Source organism: Lissotriton vulgaris, chromosome 7 (genome assembly GCF_964263255.1).
Source record: "Lissotriton vulgaris chromosome 7, aLisVul1.2, whole genome shotgun sequence".
In the NCBI taxonomy this organism is placed as follows: domain Eukaryota; kingdom Metazoa; phylum Chordata; class Amphibia; order Caudata; family Salamandridae; genus Lissotriton; species Lissotriton vulgaris.
The window spans coordinates 517,441,312-517,469,003 of record NC_141695.1 but is presented as its reverse complement, the minus strand read 5'-3'; the positions used below and the strand labels follow the sequence as shown (position 1 = coordinate 517,469,003).

At 46.9% G+C, this 27,692-nt stretch overlaps 1 protein-coding gene across 4 annotated transcripts in view; it reads left to right on the top strand.

Moving 5' to 3' along the window:
* Positions 1 to 27,692, top strand: part of WDR45B (WD repeat domain 45B) — a 523,690-nt gene that overhangs the window by 382,584 nt on the left and 113,414 nt on the right. The window lies entirely within an intron of this gene.

The window sequence follows — 27,692 nt, the reverse complement described above, 5'->3', positions numbered from 1 at the left end:
CAGTCCATTTCTAGGTGGATTGTGTCCTGCATACAATTGTGTTACCAAAAAGCGAATAAGGCTCATTCCACCAGGGGCAAAGCTGCCACGACAGCCTTGCTCCGTAACGTGCCGATAGCTGAAATCTGCAAAGCAAAACAGCCACTTGGAAGTCGGTTCATACCTTTGCTAAGCATTACTGTCTGGACACTGATGCCAGGGCAGATGCTCAGGTTGGACAGGCTTCGCTGCGGAATTTGTTCGCACAGTAGTGGTGTTAATTTCTTTCTCCACCGCCGCTTTGGTGTGGGGATGGGCTTGCTATTCTATTCACTAGATTATGACTATACACAGAGATCCCCTACTACAGAAGGAGTAGTTTCTGTCCTGTAACTCCAGTTCTGTAGTAGGGGTATCTCTGTTATAATCATAAGCGCCCGCCCTCCTCTCCGGTGGACATAATTATTCATGTAAGGAATGCTACAGGTCTGGCGTGCTACGCCTTCAAAAAGAACTGAAAGTAAGAGGGACCTGCTATGCATTCTGTGATACTGGGAGAAAGTTCTGGAAAGTTCTCTTAAAGGCACAGTATCCTATTTAAGCCACATAATGGCAGCCTATGGGGCTTGTCTGTCCATGCCTTCCTCTCTATCATTCCAGAGTCTTTTACTGGTGGAGGCAAGTTTCTCTATGATAGAAACTGCAGGCTGGGTTGTGTGTGGTGTTTGGTGGAATTTCTAGTTGAAGTACTGGACAGTGTAGCCTGTGGATATAGGCTGCATTATTTGTCTTTAAATTCTCTCTTAAGTGTCTTGCAGGGTCTGCATGATGTGATAACTTAAGAGATTATTTTTGATTGCCGGGGTCCACGCACATGGGCGGGACTATTCACTAGATTATGACTATAACAGAGATACCCCTACTACAGAACTGGAGTTACAGGACAGAAACGACTCCTTCCTGTTAACTAATGCTAAAGATATGTTAATGGTGCGCAGATGTGCATGGGATCAACCTGATCCTGAAGACCCCACCAGTGGCTGTATCATTATCAATTTTAGATGTCCGTTTTTAGTGTACAATTTATTGTTTTGTTCTTGCTCGCCCACTGCTCTGAGGAGCGCTGTCACCTTTGTCTCATTGGGCTTTTTCTATGAACTCCCAATTGTTTATCATCTGAACAGTTTTAGCCCTATGGGTCCTCCCTTCAAACAACACTTGCCCTCTCCTTGTCATATTACCTCTCAAACTTTTGGAATGCTACCTGGGGCTCTTCCCTAAGGTCCTGCAATCACATCGCCGAGGCCAACTGCGTTTTTCACCATCCCTAATTCGAATAGATTTGACGGCCTTGCAAACATCAATTGACTTCCGTCTGTGGCAAACCTGCCTATTGACATTGATATTGACCAGATTACTGCCCCTTCGGATGGAGTCTTAGTTGGACACAAAACTGCGTAGTAATTATTTAAGTTGGAATGTAGCAGGGCTCAGAGGCAAAGTAGATTATCTTGACTGGCGAACATTTATTAACAAATACGATATTATTGTCTTGTAGAAGACCAGGGTGAACACTCCCATTTTATTTGATGGTTATGCATGCTATTCCAGCCAACTAATTCCCTCTCCTCATTGTAGGTCTATGGGTGGGCTTGCAATTTGGGTCTGTGTCTATCCATGTGCGGATGTGACACCCATTGATACAGAGTCCCCAGCCTTCTAAATTTTAAAGGTCCGGGATAGATCTTCTCGCTAACTTTTTATTTAATTTTTTTTAATAACAATGACTTTGTTAACTCTTTATGTACTTATTTTGCTCAGTTGTTTAACTTTTTGTCTAATTTAAACCTCCAAAGGATAATGAAAAGTCGCAGCCCCCATTTATCTTGTATGGAAAAATAGCAGGGGGAGGCCTTGTGGAGGGGAGATCTCTAGGGGAGCTCAGTGAAGCACTGGGCATTGACCTGGTAAAATACTTGACTTCACACGATCTAATTGATTTAGTTGATTATTTAAATGAGGTTAAGTGCCTTCTGACAACGTTTAGGGGTCATGGCTGCCAATCGACTATTGATTATATTTTTTGTAAATAGGAATTAATGGATCGTTTTTTTTAAAAGGGGATGCTGTGCAAACGGAATAGGGGGACCATGATGCATTGTCTGTGTTAGTGTTGCTTCCCGTAAGGATACTTAAATTGACTAGTAATATCCAACCCACTCAGCACTCTACAGATAGGGCTTACACTAGTTTGGCGCCTCAAAAATCCTAACGTCGCCCTTGTCTCCATTCTAACCCAGTCCCAGGATTTATTTCTCAACTCTCTATCAGAAGCTTGTGGGTGTGTTATGTTAGATCATTATGATGCATTAGCTCAGACCATTAAACATGTACTCTCCAAGCCAGTGTGGTCAGACAAGGGGTACCCTTGATGGTTCGACGAGCACTGCTTGTGCCAAATAGACACCTAAGGTTAGCTTCAGCTTTCTCCCCAAGAGTGCCATCTGAGGTGCGGCTTGCTCGTCAAGCATACAAGCTAGCTCTTAAAGCTAGAAAGGAGGCCCAGCATAGATTGGATAGGAAAACTCTGCAAACAGCTGTGTTTGGTTACAATAGTAAAATATTTTGGGATGCCGTTAATAAAGTCATGTTTAGAAATGTCCCTTATAATTTTCTGCTACAATGTAATACTCTTGGCTCTGAGTGGGTGGTTCACTTCTCTGCTAATCACCACCTAGAAGAAGATGACGAGGTAGCTGATCTCTTACATAGCAGGTTAAATAATTCTCCTCCTGTGATGTGATAATATCTCTGCCAGAAGTTGAAAGGGCAATGCACAAGAGTGTAGGCAGTTATGCCCCAGGCCCAGATGGGACCCCAATTTATCTAATAAGATGTAATGTTGCTCATTGAGGACCCTTGATCACTAATGTTTTAATGGTTCATTAAATATTCACATCCCTTAATCATGGAAACTGGCAACAATTGTACCCATCTTTAAGAAAGGTGATCAGATTTCCCCAAAGTGCTATAGGCCTATCTCTTATTAGATAGCACTGTTAAAAATATTGGTATGGGTTATTTACAATCGTCTTGCTGCAAGGGCTCAGGAGCAGCATATCTTGTCTACATTTCATTCTGGGAACGATTGAACAGTGCTTGAATCTGAGCTTGATAATCAATTAGCATATCTCAGTCAAACGCTGCCTTCTTTCTTTATATTGCCTTTATGGACCTTTCAACAGCGTTTGACTCTGTTAGCCAGTCCAAGTTGTGGCTGAGGCTCTTGGGTATGGGTGTAGAAGAATCTCTGGTGAGTATTTTGTATAACCTGCATGCTGACCTAGTGGCAAAAGTGTGTATTAAGTCCAAATGGTGAAATGTCCCCGTCATTGAGCCTCCAGCACTCCCAAGGATGTATTTTGGCCCCTTTAAATTTCATTTGATGTATTAATGACCTCTACCCACACTTGATCTCTTTTCAGGCCGATACCCCTAGAGTTGCTGACACCCAGGTGCCTGCACTTTTATACACGGCCGATGCGATCCGACTTGCTCGAGTGCCAAAAGCTCTGCGTGTGCCAGTGGACCACTTCGTCAAATTCATGGATATTCTAGACCTGGCTACCAACTATGGCAAACCCCATATTATTAGGTATCAAGGGGTCAGGGAGGAACAGCAGGGCTAGTTCACTTCCCCTGAAATATATGTATTGTCAATGGGAACTAGCCTGAAAGGGCATAGGGATAGTGTGTTTGTACTGAAGGAAGAAATATTATTTCTTTTGAAAGCCCTCATCCACCAACCTAGTTGGTGGCATGCTTCATCATCGAGCCCCACCCAGTCTCCCACATCCTTTGTGTTCAACATGTTTCAGCCAGGCCTTTGTAATGAGCTGGCTTTCTTTAGGACCTATGAATGTGTAAAGTGCTCGTGAAGTGATTTAAAAAAAGGCAGGGTCAGGAATTGAGTGTAAGTGACCTGCTTTGTGTTGCACTCGCTGAGGTGCAATGTGGGTAAGGGGTGCTTCCCTTTGTGCTTTGTACTCTTGAGATTATCAGAGCAAAGTTTCATGAGTATCCGGCATTGGGGTCGGCTTAGAAACACCTTTTGGGTGAAGCTCGGTCCCCGCGTCAGCACATGCTTGGTATACATCGGATCTCCGTGGATCCACATGTTGACCACACAGGATGTGGGAGACCATAGATAACTCCACAATTCATCCATTGCCTTGTTTTTAACACTACAAATAATCAAAGAAGAGGGAGAAAGAAAAAGCTGTGATCCATTCAGCTTCCTTATGTAATATCAAACAATCAAGTGGGGAATGGATCACTTGTCCTGCATAACCTGGGTTAGCAATTCATCGTGTGCTGTGTCCCAATAAAAAAACCCTCATTCATGTGTGAAGGATGGAATGTGGCGGTATATCTTGATTCTCTGTCTGTCAATCAGGTGACAGCATCATCATGGTGTTAGTAGTCGTGCTTCCTCCACTTGGAGGTATGACCTCGGTTAGTGCAGTAGTGATCAGTGATATAGGGGTCATAGGTGAAATATAAATACTCGTATAGCCAGTAGTCGGTTTAATGTGTCTGGATTCGAGATATTGGTTAAAAAATACAAAGTAGCGCGTTTTGAGATTTGATTGAGTCTCCCGCACTTTGAGAGTCCTTAAAAAATGGTCGACATGTTTCAGCCCTTGTTAAGCCTATGTAGGTCGGGTGGGCTTTCTTTAGGACCAGGGTAAATAGTGTAGTGAGACAGTGGGTGTCTCTAAGTGTATTGATCATAGAAAATAGAATTTATTCTCAAGGTTGTGTGGGAAAAAGATATATTAATCTGTTTCCATTACGGTCCAAATATACCTGTGATTAACCCTTTCCATGCTCATGACGAGCTCAGCTCGTCATGATGCACGGTTGAGCTGTGCTGGTGACGAGCTGAGCTCGTCATGAATCAATAGAAATAATGAAAAGGTAGCATAGGAGGGGAAAACACCTAGCAGCCAAGGTGTTAAAGAAGGGTGGGGAAAAGGGGGAGGGGGACACAAATATTTACAGAGAGGTTAGGTACCCTCTAAATGGTGCTTTCCATATGAGTGAAACTTTTGAGAATAGCAACTGGAAAATGGCAATACTTAATCACTGGACCTTCACTTACATGTAAAGGCAAAATATCTCTACCAGTTCGCAAAACAATTCGAATTTTATTTTGCTACATGTACAGAACTACTTTGTTTGGCGCAATATCTATGCTTGTTCTAAATTCAAGAGATCAAGGTATCTCATTGTATGTACACCACTATCTAAGCAAGTTGCAAAAACGGCAGAGAATGAGTGCAGTATTTACCGCTGTTCAGGCTGGCGCGGGGAAATTATTCTCGGGCCTATCCCGTAATGACAGGAAGTACTAATTATGTGCTTTGCTTCTGTGTGCTCCTCAAGTTAAAAAACAAGGGGTGCTAGGGTTGTGCTTTCTAAAAAGCTGTTCTATGTCACTATGATCGTTAGTACACGAAATGGTAGGTTTTAGTGCTGGTAGTGTATCCGTATGCGCAACAACGCGTGATCGACTATCAGAAGGAGCATTCAGTGGGATTGGGTTTGCGGGAGAATAACGGTGATCATTAGATTCCGGTAAAGCGGTACATCGCGTAATCGACAAATGAGGCATTATGCGTGCAATAACTCTGCGTCTGACATGCGCCTGGGTTGGTGTTCTAGACGTGGAGTTACATTTATCGGCAAAGTGCCCGTACCATGAACTTCACACATACCTTCATTTGTACTTCAACGGATAGCCAGCGAGTCTGTGTCTGCCTACTGAATAGAAGACAGGATTCCGGTTAGGTAAATGCATTAATACGTTACGGTTATTTGTCGGCTTTGCTCCGCATGGTGGCTGCTACCTTCGGCTTCCAGTCGGCATAACTTGTGCTGACTCTTCCGTTCTGGCCCCGGATATTGCAGTCTCTTACTGGGTTGGTGTTGTGTGTGTTTCGAGCAGTGAAAACTGAAGAGAGACTATGAGGGGAGACGAGTAGTCTGTGGTCAGACGATAATTAATGGGTCTATTGCGAATAATGTAATGTAATGTAAAGTTTATATTTATATTCGCAAAATACAATTAGGAGTAACAGGAAAAAAATATATATTCTAGAATACATAACATGTTATGTAAAATGTTTAGTGTCAAGTTTAGTGTTGAAGGAAGGGAGCTATCTGATTTATATTTCTCCAACTAACGGTATCATAAATGGATCTCATTATAGCTGTTGCCCCAATTGTAAATCGTGTGACTACTAGTCAGAGCTTCAATCACGATGTTATTGGAAAACAAAAGGATGTTGGCCTGAATTAGGTCCATTGATACTCTACACAGTCGGGACTATTGTCCCTTCTTCATTCAGTAGTTCAGGCTCAGCCATGGGATATTATCGTTTAATCCCAGTGTGTCGGTTTTCAATCTGTGTACCCATCTCTGTTCTTTTTCAAAAATAATTCTTTCTGCATGAGGACTCTTTGTTGTGAGGGTTTCTAGTATTATCCACTGTAATTCATCCACCGTATGTTTTGTTTCTATGTAGTGGTTGCTCATTTTGGTCATACTCCTTCTGCATTTTAAGTAGCTCCTGTGTTCGCATATCCTTTGCTTTATTCTGCAACACGTCATGCCTATGTACCGCATCTTACACGGACATGTGATCATATAGATTACGTGCGTTGTATTGCAATTTGTGTGGCTTTTTATGGTCCACTCCAAATCAGGTAGAAGTTGAATGGTTTTTATTGCTTTTGTTAAGTTGCATACAGAGCATGAGCCACAAGGGTGGTGTCCTATGACTTTCGGATGGTTCCACAGTTGGGGGTCTCTCATCTTGGTACCTCTTATGGGCTGGTCTTGTATGTACCAACATGTCTCTGAGGTTACGTGTTCTTTTATTGGTAAATCTTGGTTTTGGCCACTTGATTGAGGCGGAGGTCAGAATTCACCAGTTCTTGTTCACTATTTTCTTTACATTGTTGGAGGCAATGTTATAGGTTGTCAAACAGGTCATTTGATCTTTTTATGGTATCTTGTGTGTAGTGTCTAGGAGGTTCTCTCTGTGTTGATTGCGCGCCCTCTTTTTACATTTGTTTATGACTCTCTGTGGGTAGTCCCTGGTTTTGAGTTTCTCACAGAGATCATCCGCTTGTTTTTTGTAATCTTGGATTTTGCTGCAATTACGTCTGAGCCGTAGGAACTGGCTATAAGGGAGATTTTCCCTTAGTGGCCGTGGGTGGATGCTTTGGTATGAGAGGAGACTATTCTTAGCAGTGGGTTTGAAAAATGTTTTGGTTTGTAGGGTGTTGTTATCGGAGTAGATAGTTCTATCCAGAAAATCCAATTTCTTTTTGTCAGCCGTGTATGTAAATTTTAAACACTCGTCTCTGGTATTAATCCAGCAATGAAATTGTTTTAGGCTTTCCATATCTCCTTCCCAGATGAGGATGATGTTGTCTATGTAGCGCATCCAGAATAATATCTGGTTGTTGAACGGGTTGTTGATGTTCTATATGTGCGTTCCTTCAAAGTCGCTGACATATAGACCGGCCACACTAGGGGCAAATGTGCTGCTCATGGAAGTCCCATGACACTATTTGTATAGTGTGTTGTATTCGAAGTAGTTCTCGGTCAGTGCTATCCTGCAGCATACAAGGATGAAGTGCCTCGGGGTTTTGAAATCCCAGAGTGCGTTGAATAGTAGTGTTTCCAGAGTTTTCTGTTGCAGGAGGCTAGTGTACAGGCTTTCTACATCTAGCCCCACCAGAATCATCCTCTCTTCTGAGTAGTTTAGGTTTTGTAGTTTATTCAGTAAGTCTCTCGTATCCTTTAGATAAGTAGGCGTTATGTTATGTTATGGTGTTATGTGTGGGTTTCGAGCAGTGGAAACTGAAGAGAGACTATGAGGGGAGACGAGTAGTCTGTGGTCAGACGATAATTTATGGGTCTATTGTGAATAATGTAGTGTAATGTAAAGTTTATATTTATATTCGCAAAATACAATTAGGAGTAACAGGAAAAAGAAAATGCTACTTCCCAGTATGCATCTGTTCTTGGCATGTAGAGCTGCAGAGTTGTACACTATGCATTAGATCGCCACCCGGTGTTGGGCTCGGATGATTGCAGGTTGTTGTCTTCTTGGAGAAGTCTTTGTAGTCACAATATAGGTGACTCCTCCCTTGGACAATACTGCGCATGGGCATCGGCTCCATCCTTAGATTGTTTTTTTCCGTCACTGGGTCCGGATGAAAGTTTCTCCGCTCCGGCTAGAAAAACACTTTTCAGCAACTTCGAAGCGCAAAAACTTCAGTTAACTAATATCGACATCGAATACAACTTTCGACGTCATTGACTTGATTCCGGTTCATCGACGCGGGCCGCTGGGTCTATCGACGCCGTGCGGCCTACACCACATGGAAAGAACTCCGTTCAAGAAATACCCGGTATGCCGAGCAAAATTTCCACATAGCGATCACTACGAGGTTTGCAACCTCTGTCTATCGCCGGATCACGACGAGTCGACCTGCACAGCTTGTGCATCCTTCCGATCGAAAAAGACCATCCGGGATCGGAGGGCCCGTCGACACGAAATGAGATCAGCCCCAGCACTGGAGGATATCTTCAACGACGAGGTTCCGCTCGTTCCAGAAGAGGATTCGCCTGATCTCCAGATCATATCAGAGGCAGAGGACTCTGACGACTCGATTCCATCACATCAACCCGTGAGTACTTCTGCCCCTGCACCACATGCACTGCCCAAGCCAAAGGTCAGCACTCCGCCCAAGGGGCCCAGTCGAGCACCACCACCCTTCTGGACAACCTGGCCAACCTCGGACTCGAACAACTTGTTGATACCCCCACCCACTATGCCGGGCACACGCTCGACCCAATCTTCACCTCCAGCAAGCACATCTCCTTCAACCACACCACAGCTCTCCACTGGACGGACCACAGCTGCGTTCACTTCAACTACAAAAAGACCACGACCCACAACCACCCACATCCAATTCCCCGAAGAACCTGGAACAAAATCACCACCGACCAACTCTTCACATTGCTTCACCAAAACCTTCCTGCCAAATCGGACCCAAACCAAGCAGCCCCCAACCTCACACAATGGATCACCCACAGCGCCGACTAACTAGCACCCCTGAAAAACCATCAAATCAAACAAGGTAGCAAAAATGCCCCCTGGTTCAACGATGACCTTAAGAAATCCGAGAAGTTCTGTTGTACCCTCGAGAAAGCCTGGAGAAAAACCCAACCACTGACAACCTGGCCACCTTCAAGAACGCCACCCACAAACACCACCAACTAATCCGATCCACCAAGAAATCAGCAGTCAAGGATCGACTTGACAACAACGCCCACAACAGCAAGGAACTATTCAACATCGTCAAAGGATTTACCAACCCTACCGCCGGCACAAACGACATCACTCCCTCCCAAGACCTCTGCGACTCCCTAGCCTCATTCTTCCGCAACAAAATCGCCGACATACATAACAGCTTTGAAAACCAGTCCGGAGACCAGTCCACTCTACCCACCTCCGAACCAAAACCCTCCTCTAACTACCTTTGCGCCTGGGACCCTATCACCACTGAAGACACCATCCGTCTGATGAACTCCATCCACTCAGGATCGCCAACCGTCCCATGTCCCCACCACATCTTCAACAAAGCAGACTCCATTATCGCACCCCATCTCCGAGACGTCATCAACTGCTCCCTCAACGCCGCTACCTTCCCGGAAAGCTGGAAACATGCCGAACTCAGCGCCCTTCTGAAGAAACCCACAGCAGACCCCACTGAACTTAAGAATTACCGCCCCATTTCGCTCCTCCCATTCCCATCAAAGTCATTGAGAAAGCCGTCAACAGTCAGCTCGCCGCCTTCCTCGAATCCAACAAATCCCTCGACCCTTCACAGTCCGGCTTCCGAGCCAAACATAGCACCGAGACCGCCCTCATCGCAGCAACTGACGACATTCGAACACTACTGGACAACGGAGAAACAGTTGCCCTCATCCTACTTGACCTCTCCGCAGCCTTCGACACAGTCTGTCATAGCACCCTCATACAACGCCTCAACAACATCGGTATACAAGGAAAAGCATTGGACTGGATCATCTCGTTCCTCGCCGAAAGAACCCAGATAGTCCGCCTCCCCCTTTCAGATCAGAGGCCTCCGAAGTCATCTGCGGCGTACCACAAGGATCATCACTCAGTCTCACCCTCTTCAACGTATACATGAGTCCCCTCGCATCCATGGCGCGCCAACACAACCTCAACATCATCTCCTATGCAGACAACACCCAGCTGATCCTCTCCCTCACCAAAGACCCAAACACCGCCAAAACCAACTTACACGAAGGAATGAAAGAAGTTGCTGAATGGATGAAGAACAGCCGTTTAAAACTGAACTCGGACAAAACGGAGGTCCTCATCTTAGGTTCATCCCCCTCTGCTTGGGACGACTCATGGTGGCCACCGGCCCTGGGAACCGCACCCATACCTACGGTCCACACACGTAACCTGGGCTTCATCCTAGACTCCTCCCTCTCGATGACCAGACAAGTCAACGCCGTCTCATCATCATGCTTCAACATCCTACGCATGCTCAAAAAAATCTTCCGTTGGATCCCCACCGAAACAAGAAAAACGGTCACCCACGCACTGGTCACAAGCCGACTGGATTACAGAAACACCCTTTACGCCAGAACCACAGCCAAACTACAGAAGAAACTCGAACGCATCCAAAACGCCTCAGCCAGACTCATACTAGACATCCCCCGCCAAGCTCACATTTCCGATCACCTGAAAGACCTCCACTGGCTCCCCGTCAACAAGAGAATAACATTCCGTCTCCTCACCCACGCACACAAAGCCCTCTACGACCTAGGACCCGAATGCCTCTACACGCGCCTGTCCTTCTACACCCCCACCCGCCAACTATGATCGTCCAATCAAGCCCTCGCCGCAATTCCGCGCATTCATAGATCCACCATGGGGGGAAGATCCTTCTCCTACCTAGCGGCCAAAACCTGGAATTCTCTCCCCACCCAACTCCGCCTTACACAGAATCACCTCTCCTTCAGAAAGCAACTAAAAACTTGGATATTCGATAAGTAAAGTACACCCCCCTCCTCAAGCGCCTTGAGACCCTCTGGGTGAGTAGTGCGTTATACAAATTTTTTGAACTTGAACTCCTCATAAAGCCCAGCCTTCGAGCTCGGCACTGAGCAAACCACACGTGCCAATTCCACCACCTCCATCGGCACCGATCCAAAATACTCTTTGGCACCGAAAGCGAAAGACCCTTCGGCACCGAAATTAAAAGATCCTTCGACGCCGAAGCCTAAAGAGGTACAGGCACCGAAGGAAGCGCCGGCTCCGAAGTCATCCGCTTCCAAACCTAAAGAGGGAAAGCCAGCGCCCGACTCCACAAAGCCGACGAGGCCAGCTTCCACTCCGAAGACTCCCGCTCCGGTGCCATCACCCAAAAAGCTTGGTTCCGAGGTTCCCAAGTCCTCAGACACGCCTACCAAGCCGAAAACAACACCTTCGGCACCGAAAACTTTGCCACAGGACGCTGTAATACCTCCCAAGGCAAAACGCCAAAAACAACCTCTGTCGGAACCGAAAAAGTCGACGCCGAAGAAGGTTGTAGAGGAAGATGAACTGTTTAGACCAGATCCTAAACAAAAGAAGATCTACATAAAACCAAAGACTGGACATGTAGATGCTATACCTCATAAAAAGAGACCAGCAGAAACACCACCTGCACCTGTGGTTCCTGCCAAGAAGGACTGTGCAACTTCTCCTATGCACCCTCCCTCTCCTGTACCTCCTTACATATCACCTCAAATCTCTCCTGTCCCCTCTCTTGCATCATCACATTCATCACAGACTGATGAGGAGTATGACTTAGGTGGTGGGGAGGATCCACATGTAGACCCAAATACATATCCTTTAGATGAGGATGTCTACACTTTTCCACCACATAATGTGCCTGATATCCCTGATCCACAATTCTACCCGTCAAAGCCTTCTCCACCAGAAGACAGCATTGGTTTTAACCACCTCTTACACAGAGCTGCTCTTTACCACAATGTCACAATGCATTCTGATGACATTGAAGAAGATTTTCTGTTGGACACATTTGAGCCATCACACAGATCTACTCAAACTCTTCCCATGATCAAGGGAGTCATTAAGCATACTCCAGAAATATTCAAAGATCCTATACGCACTAGAGTACTAAATCCAAGAATAGAAAAGAAATATAGGCCTGCACCTGCTGATCCAACCTATATTAAAGGACACCCTCCATTAGACTCTTTAGTAGTGTCCAATGCAAGAAAACGAGCAAATTCCCAGAGTTCTGGTGAAATACCCCCACCTGCCAAGGAATTCGAAGTTATTGATGCGTCAGGTAAAAGAATAGCGGCACAAGCTACAAATATATGGCGCATTGCCAATACGCAAGCCCTTCTATCACGTTATGACAGGGCTCATTACGACCAATTAGAGACACTACTGCAACACCTTCCAGATCAATATAAAGATCAGGCAACAGAGCTCATACAAGAAGGCAAATTAATCTCAAATGCCTCAATAAAATGTGCCTTAGATGTCGCAGGCACACGTGCTAGAGCCGTAAATACTAGTGTTATACTCAGAAGACATGCGTGGTTGCGCATTTCAGGGTTCAAACAAGAGGTGCAAACCACGATCTTGAACCAGCCTTTCAACCAAAACCAATTATTTGGCCCAGAAGTAGACACTACACTGGAGAAAATGAAGAAAGACACAAACACTGCAAAGTCAATGGGAGCTCTACAGTCCACACAGACTAGAGGTTCTTTTCATCGCTCCTTTTATAGAGGAGGCTCCAAACAAACTGGAGCAGATACAACAACATCTTTCAAGACGCAGATTCAAACATCCTCTAACAAAGGGTATTTTAGAGGAGGATACAGGGGCAATAATAAAAAGGGAAGAGGACGCGGTAACAACAGCAATCGCTCCTCCTCCAGAACTAAACAGTGACTTCCCTCTGCTCCCCCAACAGCATTCCACTCCTGTGGGGGGCAGATTAACACAGTTCCTGCCTGTCTGGAACTCCATCACAACGGACAGGTGGGTGAGACCGATTATCCAACATGGCTACTGCCTAGAACGTACACCAACCCCCCCAAATATACCACCCAGGCAGCGTCCTATGTCTACAGATCACCTGACTCTGCTTCAACAAGAAGTTCTAGCTCTTCTTCAAAAAGATGTTATTCAACTAGTACCATTAGAGGAACAAGGAACAGGGGTTTACTCGCTGTATTTTCTAATTCCCAAAAAGGACGGGACACTGAGACCAATTCTCGACCTCAGGCCCCCTCAACCATTACATACAATCAGATAATTTTCATATGATCACTCTGCAACAAGTGCTCCCACTACTGCAACAAGGCGATTTCCTTTCAACACTAGACCTGAAGGACGCCTATTTTCACATCCCAATACATCCTGCTCACAGGAAGTACCTACGGTTTGTAATACAAGGACAACACCATCAGTGCAAAGTCTTTCCTTTTGGTGTCACAACAGCACCACGAGTGTTCACAAAGTGCTTAGCAGTAGTAGCAGCACATCTCAGAAGCCAACAGATACACCTGTTCCCTTATGTGGACGATTAGCTCATAAAAGCCAAGTCATTCCACCAATGTGTACAACACACTCAGCAGACAATTCAACTGTTACACAACTTAGGGTTTACGATCAACTACACAAAGTCGCACCTAGAGCCTTCGCACGTGCATCAGTATCTAGGAGCTACCATAAACACGTCTACAGCTCTAGCGTATCCCAGTCCAGCCAGGATACAGAGCATTCAAGCCTTAGTCTCCACTTTCCAACACCAGCAGTCTCTCCAGGCAAGAGTGTTCATGAGGTTAATAGGCATGATGGCATCCTGCATCTTCATAGTACCACATGCAAGACTGCAAATGTGTCCATTACAGGAATGTCTGGCACAACAGTGGAATCAGGCTTAAGGTCAGCTCTCAGACCTGGTGTTGGTAGACAGCCGTACGCATCGCTCTCTGCAATGGTGGAACACCAAAAACTTGACAAGAGGACGGCCGTTCATCGAGCCTGTTCCACAGATAGTGCTCTCAACAGACGCATCCCTCACAGGATGGGGAGCCGACTCTCTTACACCATACTACACAAGGTCGATGGAAAAACCAACAAAAGCTGTTCCATATCAACCATCTAGAGTTGCTAGCGATATTCTTAGCACTCAAAACTTTTCAACTTCAAGTACAGAACAAAGCTGCCTTAATCCGGACGGACAATATGACAGCGATGTACTATATACAAAAGCAGGGGGGGACACAATCTCTGCAACTGTGCCAGCTCGCACAGAACATTTGGAGATGGGCCATGCCTCAAAACATATATCTGTTAGCAGAACAGCTTCCAGGGGTTCACAATCAGATAGCGGATCTGTTAAGTCGGCAGTCACAACAGATTCACGAATGGGAGCTACATCCACAAGTTCTTCAGCCATTCTTCCAGCAGTGGGGGCATCCACACATAGACCGGTTTGCCACCCACGAAAATGCAAAATGCCAAACCTTCGCCGCCATGGTTCCCACACCCACGGTCCATGGGCAATGCAATATGGATGAACTTGTCAGGCAGATTTGTGTACGCTTTTCTGCCTCTCCCCCTCATTCCACTAGTGATGCACAAGCTCAAACTACAGTGTCTCAAGCTCATACTAGTAGCTCCCACGTGGGCATGCCAGCCGTGGTTCACCACACTACTAGACCTCTCCCTGGTTCCACATCAAAAGTTACAGCTCACACCCTCGCTGTTAACACAGAACCATGGAGAAATCATACACTCAGACCCAGATCAACTGAATTTGGCGATCTGGCTCCTGAAGTCTTAGAGTTTGGTTATCTCAACCTACCACCAGACTGCATGAACATCATTAAAGAGGCCAGGAGACCTACTACCAGATGTTATGCCTCTAAATGGAAAAGATTCGCAATTTATTGCAAACCTAATCACATTGATCCACTGGATGCCTCCATCCAAAATATAATTTGTTCCCTTTTACATCTACAAAGGTATAATTTGGCATACTCCTCCATACGCCTACATCTTGCAGCAATTGCAGCCTATTTACAAAACAGGCAACACCTGTCTCTTTTTAGGGTACCTGCAATCAAAGCATTCATGGAAGGATTAAAGAGAATAATCCCTCCCAGACTGCCACCTTCTCCAGTATGGAACCTAAATCTTGTTCTTACGAGACTCATGGAACCCCCTTTTGAGCCTCTGCATAAATGTGAACTGCAATTTCTCACATGGAAAACTGTTTTCCTTGTTGCCATCACCTCTCTCAGAAGAGTAAGTGAAATACAAGCGTTCACTATACAAGAGCCTTTTTTTCAAATACATACCAATAAAGTGGTTCTCAGATCTAATCCAAAATTTCTACCAAAGGTTATCTCACCTTTTCACCTAAACCAATTGGTAGAGTTACCTGTGTTTTTCCAAAACCCAGACTCTGTAGCAGAGAGGGCCTTACACACGTTAGATGTTGAAAGAGCTCTAATATACTACATAGATAGAACTAAATCCTTTAGAAAGACAAAACAATTGTTTGTATCTTTCTCTCCTCCACACAAAGGCAACCCTATCTCTAAAGGTGGGATTTCCAGGTGGATTATAAAGTGTATACAAATATGCTATCAAAAAGCTAAACGCACACTAACAGTTCCCCCTAGAGCACACTCCACTCGCAAACTAGGAGCCTCTATGGCTTTCTTAGGAAATATAACACTGGAGAACATATGTAAGGCAGCAACATGGTCTACACCACACACCTTCACTAAACACTATTGTGTTGGCATGCAAGCCAAGCAGCAAGCTACAGTAGGCCAGTCCTTAAAACACTATTTCAGACTACTGCAATGGATACAAGCGACCACCGCTAGGGGAGATACTGCTGCACAATCGATGCATAGTGTACGATCATCTGCAGCTCATATGCCTCGAACGGAAAATGCTACTTACCAGTATGCATCTGTTCTTGGCATGTAGAGCTGCAGAGTCGTACACGCCCTCCCGCCACCCCGGACCTGAATCCATTCCAGTACTCATCTTAGATGCACACGCTTGGACATCATTTTTTCTTACTGTATCTCTACTAACTCCATCATTTCCCATCATGGCAAAAAACAATCTAAGGATGGAGCCGATGCCCATGCGCAGTCTTGTCCAAGGGAGGAGTCACCTAGATCGTGACTACAAAGACTTCTCCAAGAAGACAACAACCTGCAATCATCCGAGCCCAACACCGGGTGGCGATCTAATGCATAGTGTACGACTCTGCAGCTCTACATGCCAAGAACAGATGCATACTGGGAAGTAGCATTTTCCTTTTCCTGTTACTCCTAATTGTATTTTGCAAATATAGATATAAACTTTACATTACACTACATTATTCGCAATAGACCCATTAATTATCGTCTGACCACAGACTACTCGTCTCCCCTCATAGTCTCTCTTCAGTTTTCACTGCTCGAAACACACACATAACACCAACCCAGGAAGAGACTGCAGTATCTGGGGCCAGAACAGAAGAGTCAGCACAAGTCATGCCGACTGGAAGCCGAAGGTAGCAGCCACCGTGCGGAGCAGAGCCGACAAATGACTGTAACGTATTAATGCATTTACCTAACTGGAATCCTGTCTTCTGTCCAGTAAGCAGACACAGACTCGCTGGCTATCCGTTGAAGTACGAATGAGTAACTTTGAAGGTATGTGTGAAGTTCATGGTACAGCCACTTTGCCGATAAATGTAACTCCACGCCTATAACACCAACCCAGACGCATGTCAGACGCCGAGGTATTGCACGCATAATGCCCTCATTTGTCAATTACGCACAGTAACGCTTTACCGGAATCTAATGATCACCGTTATTCTCCCACAAACCCAATCCCACTGAATGCTCCTTCTGATAGTCGATAACGCGCTGTTGCGCATATGGATACACTACCAGTACTAAAACCTACCATTTTGTGTACTAACGATCAATGTGACATAGAACAGCTTTTTAGAAAGCACGAACCAAGCACCCCTTGTTTTTTAACGTGAGGAGCACACAGGAGCAAAGCTCATAATTAGTACTTCCTATCATTACGGGATAGGCACGAGAATACTTTCCCTGCACCAGCCTGAACAGCAGGAAATACTGCACTCATTCTCTGCCGTTTTTGCAACTTGCTTAGATAGTGGTGTACATACAATGAGATACCTTGATCTCTTGAATTTAGAACAAGCAGAGATATTGTGCCAAACAAAGTAGTTCTGTACATGTAGCAAAATAAAATTCGAATTGTTTTGCGAACTGGTAGAGATATTTTGCCTTTACATGTAAGTGAAGGTCCAGTGATTAAGTATTGCCATTTTCCAGTTGCTATTCTCAAAAGTTTCACTCATATGGAAAGCACCATTTAGTGGTTACCTAACCTCTTTGTATATATTTGTGTCCCCCTCTTCCCCACCCTTCTTTATTCACAGGTACATTTGGACCGTAATGGAAACAGATTAATATATCTTTTTGCCACACAACCTCGAGAATAAATTCTATTTTCTATGGTCAATACACTTAGAGACACTCACTGTCTCACTACACTATTCACATTGGTCCTGAAGAAAGCCCACCCGACCTACATAGGCATAACAAAGGCTGAAACATGTCGACCATTTTTTAAGGACTCTCAAAGTGCGGGAGACTCATAATCAAATCTCAAAACGCACTACTTTGTATTTTTTAACCAATATCTCAAATCCAGACACATTAAACCAACTACTGGCTGTACGAGTGTTTTTAATTCACCTATGACCCCTATACCACTGATCACTATTGCACTAACCAGGGTCATACCTCCAGGTGGAGGAAGCACGACTACTAACCCCGTGATGATGCTGTCAGGTGATTGACAGGCGGAGAATCAAGATATACCACCACATTCCATCCTTCACACGTGAATGAGGGTTTTTTATTGGGACACAGCACACGATGAATTGCTAACCCAGGTTATGCAGTACAAGTGATCCATTCCCCACATGATTGTTTGTTTTTAACACTGCCAAGGGCCTGCTAATAAAATGACCTAGTATAGGAATTGAGACCAGAGGACAGTTTTTAATTCAAGCTCTCACGTTATCACTGCACACTCATTCACAACAAAACCAGCTCTGCTATAAACAGGCATTGAAGCATACCCGAGACACATTTGGTGCCACCGGGTGGAGCCCGATGAAGAAGCATGCCACTGACCAGGTTGGTGGGTGAGGGCTTTCTAAAGAAATAATATTTCTTCCTTCCGTACAAACACACTATCCCTATGTCCTTTGAGGCTAGTTCCCATTGATAATACACAAATCCCATATTATGGCATGTGAACTAGGTAGAATTGGTACCCACAGAATTATTATAAAGGGGCAGCCTTTAAAAAGCGTGAAAGATTTTACCTATTTGGGTGTCACTTGTAATTCCTCTGGCTCTTGGCAGCCCCAACATACCAGCTTGTGCCTTAAACTCAGCAGCTCAACTTGGAGCCATTCTTAATTTAAATAGAAGGGAACCATCTTACCACTTCTAAAAATGTTCCGCAAGGCGTTTCAGCTGCTACGTATGTAGCAGGGATATGGGGATTTTATGTGTTCCTCTCCTCAGTTTGAGGAAAATCACATATGTAGAAGATTTTTATGAATTCCCCCTGCTATGTCTAGATTTTTTTTACAAGCAGAGCTAAGCGAGCACTATATTGAGGATAGTGTCCGACTGGAACCTTTGTTACTCTGGTCAACATACAGATGAACCCTAAAGCAAAGTTCTGTAGAGATATCTTCTTAGATTGTCTTAATTTGGAAAAGTGGGGTACCTATTGTTTGTCTGAAATGCCTATCTACATTACTTCATGAGTTGGGGTAGTCTAATCTGTTCTTGTCCCTAATGAATTTAAAGAAATAAGACAAATAGCGGGTAAAGAGCCTGTTTCTGGAATTTTGTGCTGTAAAAAGGCTGCAAAAGGAATTGGTGAAAAGTACTGTGATGAGTTATTATCAGACTCTCGCTATCCCAGAGCCTGTGTAATACATTTCATTGGAGTTAACGCAATGGAAAAGATCTCTAATTTTTCGATTTAAATCCTGCGCAGTGTGGGGTCTCATGATCATCAGAAAGCCAACTGATTCCTTGGGAGGTACGACCCAGGCCCGTCTTTGTGACGAGGTCTCTATGCAACCACTACTGCACTATATGTTCTTTTGTAATTATTTCAGTGACTAGTGAAGACTTTTTCTTAAACCTCTGTTAAAAACTTTAGAGCACCGCAGATGTGTTCAGGCCTTGCACAAGTTGCAATCATTGATTACACCAATTATCTGCTTTTATTAAAACTGCATTTTGAGCTAGGAAAACAATGGAAGGATAAAATTGTCTGTTTTGTTGATATGATAGCACACTAGTTTTAGATATTTATTGTTCGTGACTATGATGTACTTTTTTTTTGTTTAAATCTGTTTATTCCTTTTCCAACATTCTCTGAAGCCAAGTTACACAAGACAATTGGGCAGTATACACTCATTTACAGTATGTATCTCCTACATGAATGTACCATTCGCAGAATAACATTACTCCAGTTCAGTAATTATCCCTCTTCCCGCAGTCTCGTGGGTAGAGGTCCTTTCTGAACTGCCGTCTGCACGGTTACACTGATATTGAACTTTAAATTTAAACAAACCAAAAAAAAGGGGGAACAAGCCCCCCCACCATCCTAACAGTAACATTTGACCGGTAAGGCAAATCAGTTCCTGCGTAACGGGCACGCCGTTCCTCCCCCTTAACAAAACACCCATCCCACCGTTTTTAAACCCCCCCCCTCCCCAATCATACGCACCCTGTGGCCGTGCCTGACGATCATGTCAGTTGCTAATGGCAAGTGTATATGGAACATCCCGGGCCACCCCCTCTTGGTCCGCACTGGTTTCTTTCGATGTACTTGCCTCACCTGCCCGCTGTCCAATCAGAATACCACCCTCTAATTGTTGTAGGGTAAGGAGTAGTCCCTCCCAGTGGGCTGCTATGGGCTCTTTCCGCAGGCCTAGTGTTTCCTCCCGCTGAATGGCAATGCCTTCCGCTTTGGCCCACGCAGAGAGCGAACGCTTCCACAGCTGTGTGTGTGGTGGGTACCGAGCCTTCCAGTGCTTAGTGAGGAGTTGCTTGGCCACCACTATACCCAGGTCCAAAAACCTAGACGTCACCTTCGTGGCTGGGGTTCTGTGGTAATGGTGTAAAATGTATGTGGACCAGTCAAAAGGTATGTCACGGCCTGTACACCTACGCAGCTGCACGCTGACGTCAGTCCAGTAGGCGTGGAGTCAACAGCAGCCCCAGAGCATGTGTACTAGCCTCACCCCCTGCTCGGCACATCTAGGGCAGCATGCGTCCTCCCGATAGAAGTATCTATTAATGAGGTCGGGCGTGAGGTATGCCCTGTGTATAATGAACAATTGTATTTGTCGGAACCTCATGTTCCTGGGTATGCGTATGGGAGTCTGCAGAATTAGGTCCCATTCTTTGTCCCGCAGTTGGCGCCCCAGATCTACCTCCCACTTCTGCTTGAGGGATGCCAGGCTGACCGCCGTATGTGCCCGAAGTGCCGCTGCAAACCAACGGACAAGGTGACCGCCTTTACCCATGACGTGCAAATATTGTACAATAAGGTGTTGTTTGGGTTCAACCGTCAGGTCCCCCCCCTTTGGCCGTGAGCTTTGCAATCAGTGACCTGTGCATGAGGAATTGCCCCGTGGCAGGCTCTCCTCCCTGATTAGGGTATTGTACGGCAGTAGCGCCTCATCGCGGTAAAGGTCCCCCAAAGTCTGTATGCCTGCGTCACTCCAGTCCACGAGTCTCAAATGCGTAAGTGTTCCTGTCCCACTAGGAGAGCCCACAAGTGATTGCGCTGGCGCGTAAGGTATCCGCGTCCTGGTAAGGTATAAACTCCTACGATAGCATTTGTACGCCACCACCAGGAGGAGAGGTGTTGCGTCGCTGTTTTATTGGCCGGGTGGAATAGGCTAGCGATGCGTTCTAGGGTGTATAGGGGCTGCACAGACGCCGTATCATTACGTCCCCTGTCTGCAAGCCACCAAGCTATCCACTGCAACTGCGCTGCCAGGTAGTAGTGCTCCAGACAGGGTACCGCGAGTCCTCCTTGATCAGTGGGTAAGTGCAATTTCGGCAGGGACAACCTATGTTGCGAGTTCGCCCAAATGAAGTCCCTAAGCAGTCTGGTAAGTGGAGTAAAAAATGCCGCTGGGATATGAAGGGGTAAGTTGGTGAAGTAATACAGGAGCCTAGGGAGGATCACCATCTTAGAAAGCGCCACCCTGCCCGTGATTGTCAGCGGTAATGTGGACCAAAATTTCACCTGTGATCTGATCGCCGTTAGCGCTCTTCCCAGATTCCCATCGATCAGGTCTGACGGTTGGCGATATATTTGAACTCCTAGATAACGAAATGTATGCTCCTGCCACTGCACCCTAGTACCGTTGAGGGTATATGCTGGGTCCTCGTTCCCTTCCCCAAACGCATATGTGCAGGACATGCCTGCATTAACACAGAGTCCCGAGACGGCAGCAAAGTCTCCGAGGACACGTCCCAGTTGATCCGGTATATGCACAATGTCTTGCACAAAAACGAATAGATCATCAGCATACAAAGAAACTGTATGAGTTGCATCTCCCAATGGAAGGCCACTACTAAGGGCTGCCGCAAGGGTCTCAATGGCGAGCGCAAATAATAGGGGCGATAACGGACAGCCCTGCCTGGTACCCCTACATATCGGCACCGCATCCGAAATGTAGGGCCCCGATCTCACCCGGACCGTAGGATCCCGGTACAGGAGGTTAACCATCTCCAGAAAACCACGGTCCAGAGCGTATCTCTGCAACACTGCCGCTAGGTAGTTCCATTCCAGACAGTCGAATGTCTTTTCTAGGTCCAGATCTGCGCACTGACGAACGCCACTCTGAAGAATCTCCGTAGGTTCAGAGATGTGCTCCATTTGGGCATGATCCCGTTTTGGTCGGTGTGTACCAAGTCGGGAAGTACTAAAGCCAGACGCTCCGCCAAGACCTTGGCTAGGATCTTATAGTCTACATTAAGTAGCGCCAAGGGCTGGTAGGACCCCATAATAGTGGGACCTCTGCCCGGCTTCTGCAAGGACACCAGATACGCCTCGCACATTGAGAGGGGCAGTCTGCCTTCCTCTACTGCCGTCATATATAGCTTATGGAAATGTTGCAGCAGATACTCTCTGTTGGCCTTGTAGTATTCAGCTGGCAGGCCGTCAGGCCCTGGTATTTTGCCGGACGCCAATAACCCGATCACCTTCCCTATTTCCTTTAGGGTGAGGGGGTCCCCCAGGGACTCTACGTATTCTCCAACAGCTGTGGGCAGCTGGACCTGCTCCAGGAATCCCTCAATGTCATGTTCAGTGCAGCGGGACGCGGATCGGTATAGCTGAGTGTAGTGAGCTGTGAAGGCCTTGTGATTTTCGTGCTGGGCGTGCACTAGGATGTCATCTGAAGTGCGAATGGCCCCAATGGGAGAATGAGAATTCTCCTGTCGCAACAGCCACGCCAGTAAACGGCCCGGTCTATCTGCTGCAGCATGTGTACAAGCCGTATGCGCTGTGTAGTTAGGGCACCGGAGACGCTCAAGTAGGTCCGCATGTTGCGCCCTAAGTCTCCCCAGTCTGTCAGCGTGTACGCCTTCCTTCTCTCCCTCGCGTTCGTACTGTAGCAGTTGGGACTCCAACTTGGCTAGTGAAGCGGATAATTGTTTCCGTATATTCCACGTGGCCCCCAGGCAATGGCCCCGGATCACGACCTTCAGCGCATCCCATTCTATCGACGGGCTGCTTGCTGTATCCTCATTTTGGTCAAAATACGCCAGTATGGCTGTTCCTAGAGACGAGCGGAACTCGGGGTCTTCCAGTGCTGCAGGCTGTAAGCGCCACGTGGGCACCGGGGGACGGCCTGCGTCCCAGTTAAACTGAATCTTCAGGGGTGTTATGGTTGGAGTGCGTCCTGCCCAGATATTCCGACCCTTGTATGAGGGGGAGCAGCGACTGGGAGCCGACCACCCTGTCAAGCCGTACGTGTAGATTGTGCACCACCGAATAGTATGAGTAAACAAGGTCAGTGGGGTGCGCCATATATCTATCTGCGCCCAATATGTGTGAGCCAATCTGTTAATGTTTGGGCATTGGACACTGCTCCAGTCCCGTTAAGTGGAGGGAAGGATCTGTCCACGTGCACGTCTAACACCAAGTTAAAGTCCCCACCTAGTAACCATATGTGGAGTCAACGTGAGGGAGAGCTGCGTCAGAAAGGAAGTCTGGTCTACATTCGGGCATAGATCGAGCCAAGTAGTACAGCCTGACCATTTAGTGTCCCATGTGCTAAAGTGTATCTGCCACTGGAGTCTACGTCCGCCCTCGTGCACCGAAACGGTATGCCAGCCCTCACCCAAATGAGCGTGCGGCAAGTATGTGGTGCCATAAACTTGACCTCTCCACCGACGGCGCAGCCGGTCCAATTCAGTCTGTGTCATGTGGGTCTCCTGCAGGAGCGCTATTCCAATGCGGTGTCGTTGCAAGTATGCGAAGACGGAGTAGCGCCTCGCAGGTGTGTGCATGCCTCGGATGTTCCACGTCAGTATATTAATGCGTGTCATTACGCGGGTTAGGGGCTAGGGATTGTGTTTGCACGGGGTCCTGGCAGTGCATATGGATCACAAGATTTCCCTGTGTCATACCGGTCTGGTGCAAGAGGAACCAAAACTGAACTGTGAACAACATAGCCATATGGGCGAACCCAGGCAGGGGTCCGTCCAAACTTTTATAAGAGAACATCAAAATATATTAGGTCAATGTGTTGCCTACGGGGTGTGTGCCTGGATGGTAGTTGGCTGCAACTATCCCCCCTATAGCACCGTATGAGGCGGGTCCCTAGCAGATCTTGCTTAGTGTGGTCTGGAGGGAGCGGGTTTTCGTCTATGCAGGCGTCACGACCATGCAGTTCAATGTGTGGGCGTTTGGATCAGTGTCTGGGACAGGTTTCATGATCTCCCGCCCAACATGTAAAGAGCCTGCATTACGCTTCAGTCTGGCACCACCCCAGGTCTCAGACTTGCCCTGGGCTATGCTAAAGACATGTGCATGTCGCTACGTGCGCATATCACCCTTGACGGGACACCGATCAGTTTCAGCCTGCTTCATCCTATGATCTCATCCGCTGTCTGAGGAGTGACCACCGGCAGGTAAGTGTCCTTTGACCTGTCAATTGACGGTGAGGATGGCCCACTGACCACTATCGTGTCCAGTTCCTGAGAGGATGACATCCCTTTTTTTGGTAGTGTGCTCAGGGTCAAGACTACAGCCACCGCATTCTGCCGCTCCACTCTCATGTTGTCTGGACTCGGAGCCGCTGTGGTTGACTTTGTTTTCTTTGTTGTTGTCTACACCTCCTACGTCGTCTGCTTTGCCGGTATCCTGACTCCTCCCCTACTGTGTCCGATTGTCTGGCGCCTGACCACTGTCCAGTTTCCTCAAGCCAGTCCCATGCTTCCGCCGGTGTCTCGAAAAAACGAGCCCCATCCTTCGTGACCACCCTCAGCCTGGCGGGGTAAAGCAAGGAATACTGAATTTCCAGCTCCCTGAGTTGGCGCTTCACGGCCATATAGTTGCTTCTTTGCTTCTGCGTTGGAGCCGTATAATGCGGGAAGAACATGACTTGCGCTCCATCTACCTGTATCGTTCCCAACTTCCTTGTTTCGTGTAGAATCACGTCCCTATCCCTGTAGTTGAGTAGTTTGAACAAGAAGAGTCATGGACGTACTCCTGGCTTAGGCCTCTGCGCCCCTACATGGTGCGCTCTTTCCACTACGAATTGTTCCGATAGGGTGCCCTCAGGTAGGAGGCTCCGTAGCCAAGTTTCCGTGTGTTGTTCTGGATTCTTCCCTTCTTTTCCCTCCGGCAGGCCCACCACTCGAATGTTGCTGTGCCGAGAGCTCCCCTCTGCATCTTCAGTCCTGTCTTCAAGAGCGTGTATAGGTTCTATCATATCCTGCAGTACCGCAGGATGACTATTCGTAATCGGTTGGAGTTCTTGGATTGCCTGACCATGCGTTGCTACCTTGTCCGCCAATTTTCTGTGGTCCGCATGCAGGAGCGTGAAGTCTGACGCGACTTTGTCAATCCGGCTCTTCAAGGAGGTTCTTGTTTGGTCTAGGGTGGCGTTAATCTTCTCCACATTCACGAACATCAAGTCCATTTTAGTCTCAAGCGCGGCAGATCTAGAGTCCAACACTTCACCATTGCTTCTTTGCACGGGGTCCTGATTGCTCGCCCGCTCTTGTTTTTGCTGCTGTTTGTCCCGTAGGCAGACCATTGCTAGCTGTAGCGCTGTGAGCATTTGTTATACTCTGCTATGATACGACGCACCCTAATGGTCTCCCACAACGTGCTGTCCGCTGCGGTCGCCTCTCCGGTCACTTCGTGGGTCCAGAGCAATGAGGATTTACTTTGTTGTGTCACCACAGTTCCCGGGCCGTCCTGTAAGTGAGGCAGCCGTATTCACTTGGTCACTCAAGCATCTGCAATCAAAGATCTAACGGGCTCCTCCCAGTCCACGCACCCCCTCCGTGATGCTGCTGACTCGAACTCACACCGTACCAGGTGTGCGCTCCAGGTGTGCGCTCCGCCTGCATCTCAAGATAAGGCACCGCCCCACCTCTCCGAGTTGCCAGCGATTCCTATGGGCCCCTGCGTCGGGGAGGGATAATGCATTGCTAGAAGGAAGGAAAGGAGGAAGGCCTCTTATAGCTGCAGCGCCTTCAGGCGCATGCACCACAGCAGCTCCGCCTTGCCAAAGCAGCTAGTCCAGCTATTTCCATTGAGGGTTGATCGGTTGTACCCCCCCCCCCCCCACCCCCCAGTTGCTCAACCGCGGTGGCTCCCGCTTTCACCTCCTGTCTGCTCAGCCCTCCCCCAGAGCAGATGCGTTTCCCCGGGGGTGGCAGCACTGCTCCCCTGCACCTCATGACAGCTTGTGCGGGGGGACCGCCGCTGTGCTAGTAACCGGCCCGAACTTCAGCGGCCGCCATTTTGTCTACTTGGCGCGCTTGCTTCGCGTCCTCGCGGCTCCGGCAGTCCTGCTCTGAAGACGCCTGTGGCGCCCGTGTGGCGCCGCCGCTCCTCCTCCAGCCCCGCAGCGCCTGGTCCGTGCCTCACGAGAAGGGGGCACAGTTAAGGTGAGGCTGCTCCGACTTGAGCCGCGACACAGCACGGGCCTCCGCCGAGCGCGTCCCGTAGCTCCCTCTCGTCCCGGTGTCCGCCTCGCAGGGTACCACAGCGCCGGAGACAGCAATTCTCGCCTCACCAGGTCTGCGCAACACCCTCAGGTAAGCCTCCTCCGTTGGGTGTGCACAGAGCACGCTTCAGGAGTATTTTAGCGAATAATTGGGGGATATTGAGACGGAGCATTACTGTCTCACGTCCGCCACATTGGCCGTCTAGCCACGCCCGTGACTATGATGTACTTATATCTTACATGCACTTTATATGCATTTTGCTAATAGTTTGATTTATAAACTTCTGTTAACATATAGCAGAGTGTTTTGCTTGTATGAAATAAGGGTTGACTTACTATTTTAATGTTACGTAATAATGCAGGGGATCAGGATGTTGTTTCTAATTTGTTTTATGATTACCCTCAAGTTGACTTGTGTTATTTATGGACACGATTGCCCAAATAAAGATTATTTGATGATGATGAGAGATGAGGTTGAGAAAGGTGAATAAGATGGAGGAGAAATACAGGGGTATGAGATAGAATCAGAGCAGTAGGCTGAGATGGAGGTGAGGTAGACACACTTTTAGCTGGGGGAGCATAATACATATTAAGGGAGGCTCAGAGAATGGTAGTAAGAGGGAACTGAGGCCATTAGATATGGGTAGAGGTTGGTACATTGAGAGAAATGTGAGGTGGACCTCGGTGAGATGGAGAGAGAGTTGAAATAGAGAGAGTGCAAGTACATCAAACTGTTAAGATAGGTAAAGAAAGATAAAGTGAAAGGAGTGAGGTAAGATAAGTGAGAAGAAATACTTTAGTTGCCAACTGCTTGAAATAGTGATGGTTAACTTTGGGCAGGCAAAGCATGCATACTATGTGTTGAGTATGCGAAGCTACAAATAATAAAAAAAATTATGCACACCGTTTCTATGGCTTGACTTCCGAGTGTAGCAATCACTTTATCAGAGAACCTTTAGAAACAGGATCCCTGGGTAATTGTCCACTTTACCCATGCCTTTAAATGTCTCTGAGCTGTGTGTCTAATGTGCAATGGCAATAATCAGATGAGACACTTGTGGTGGAGGAGGCTGATGGGGATGGCTACTCTTGCCTTGTTGAATCTGATCTCCTGGCATTGTGTCTACTGTTATGGAGTGGCAATTGGTGGTCGGGTTTGGAGTCTTCACCAGTAGCTCTATCCAGATCTCAGGCACTGGAGA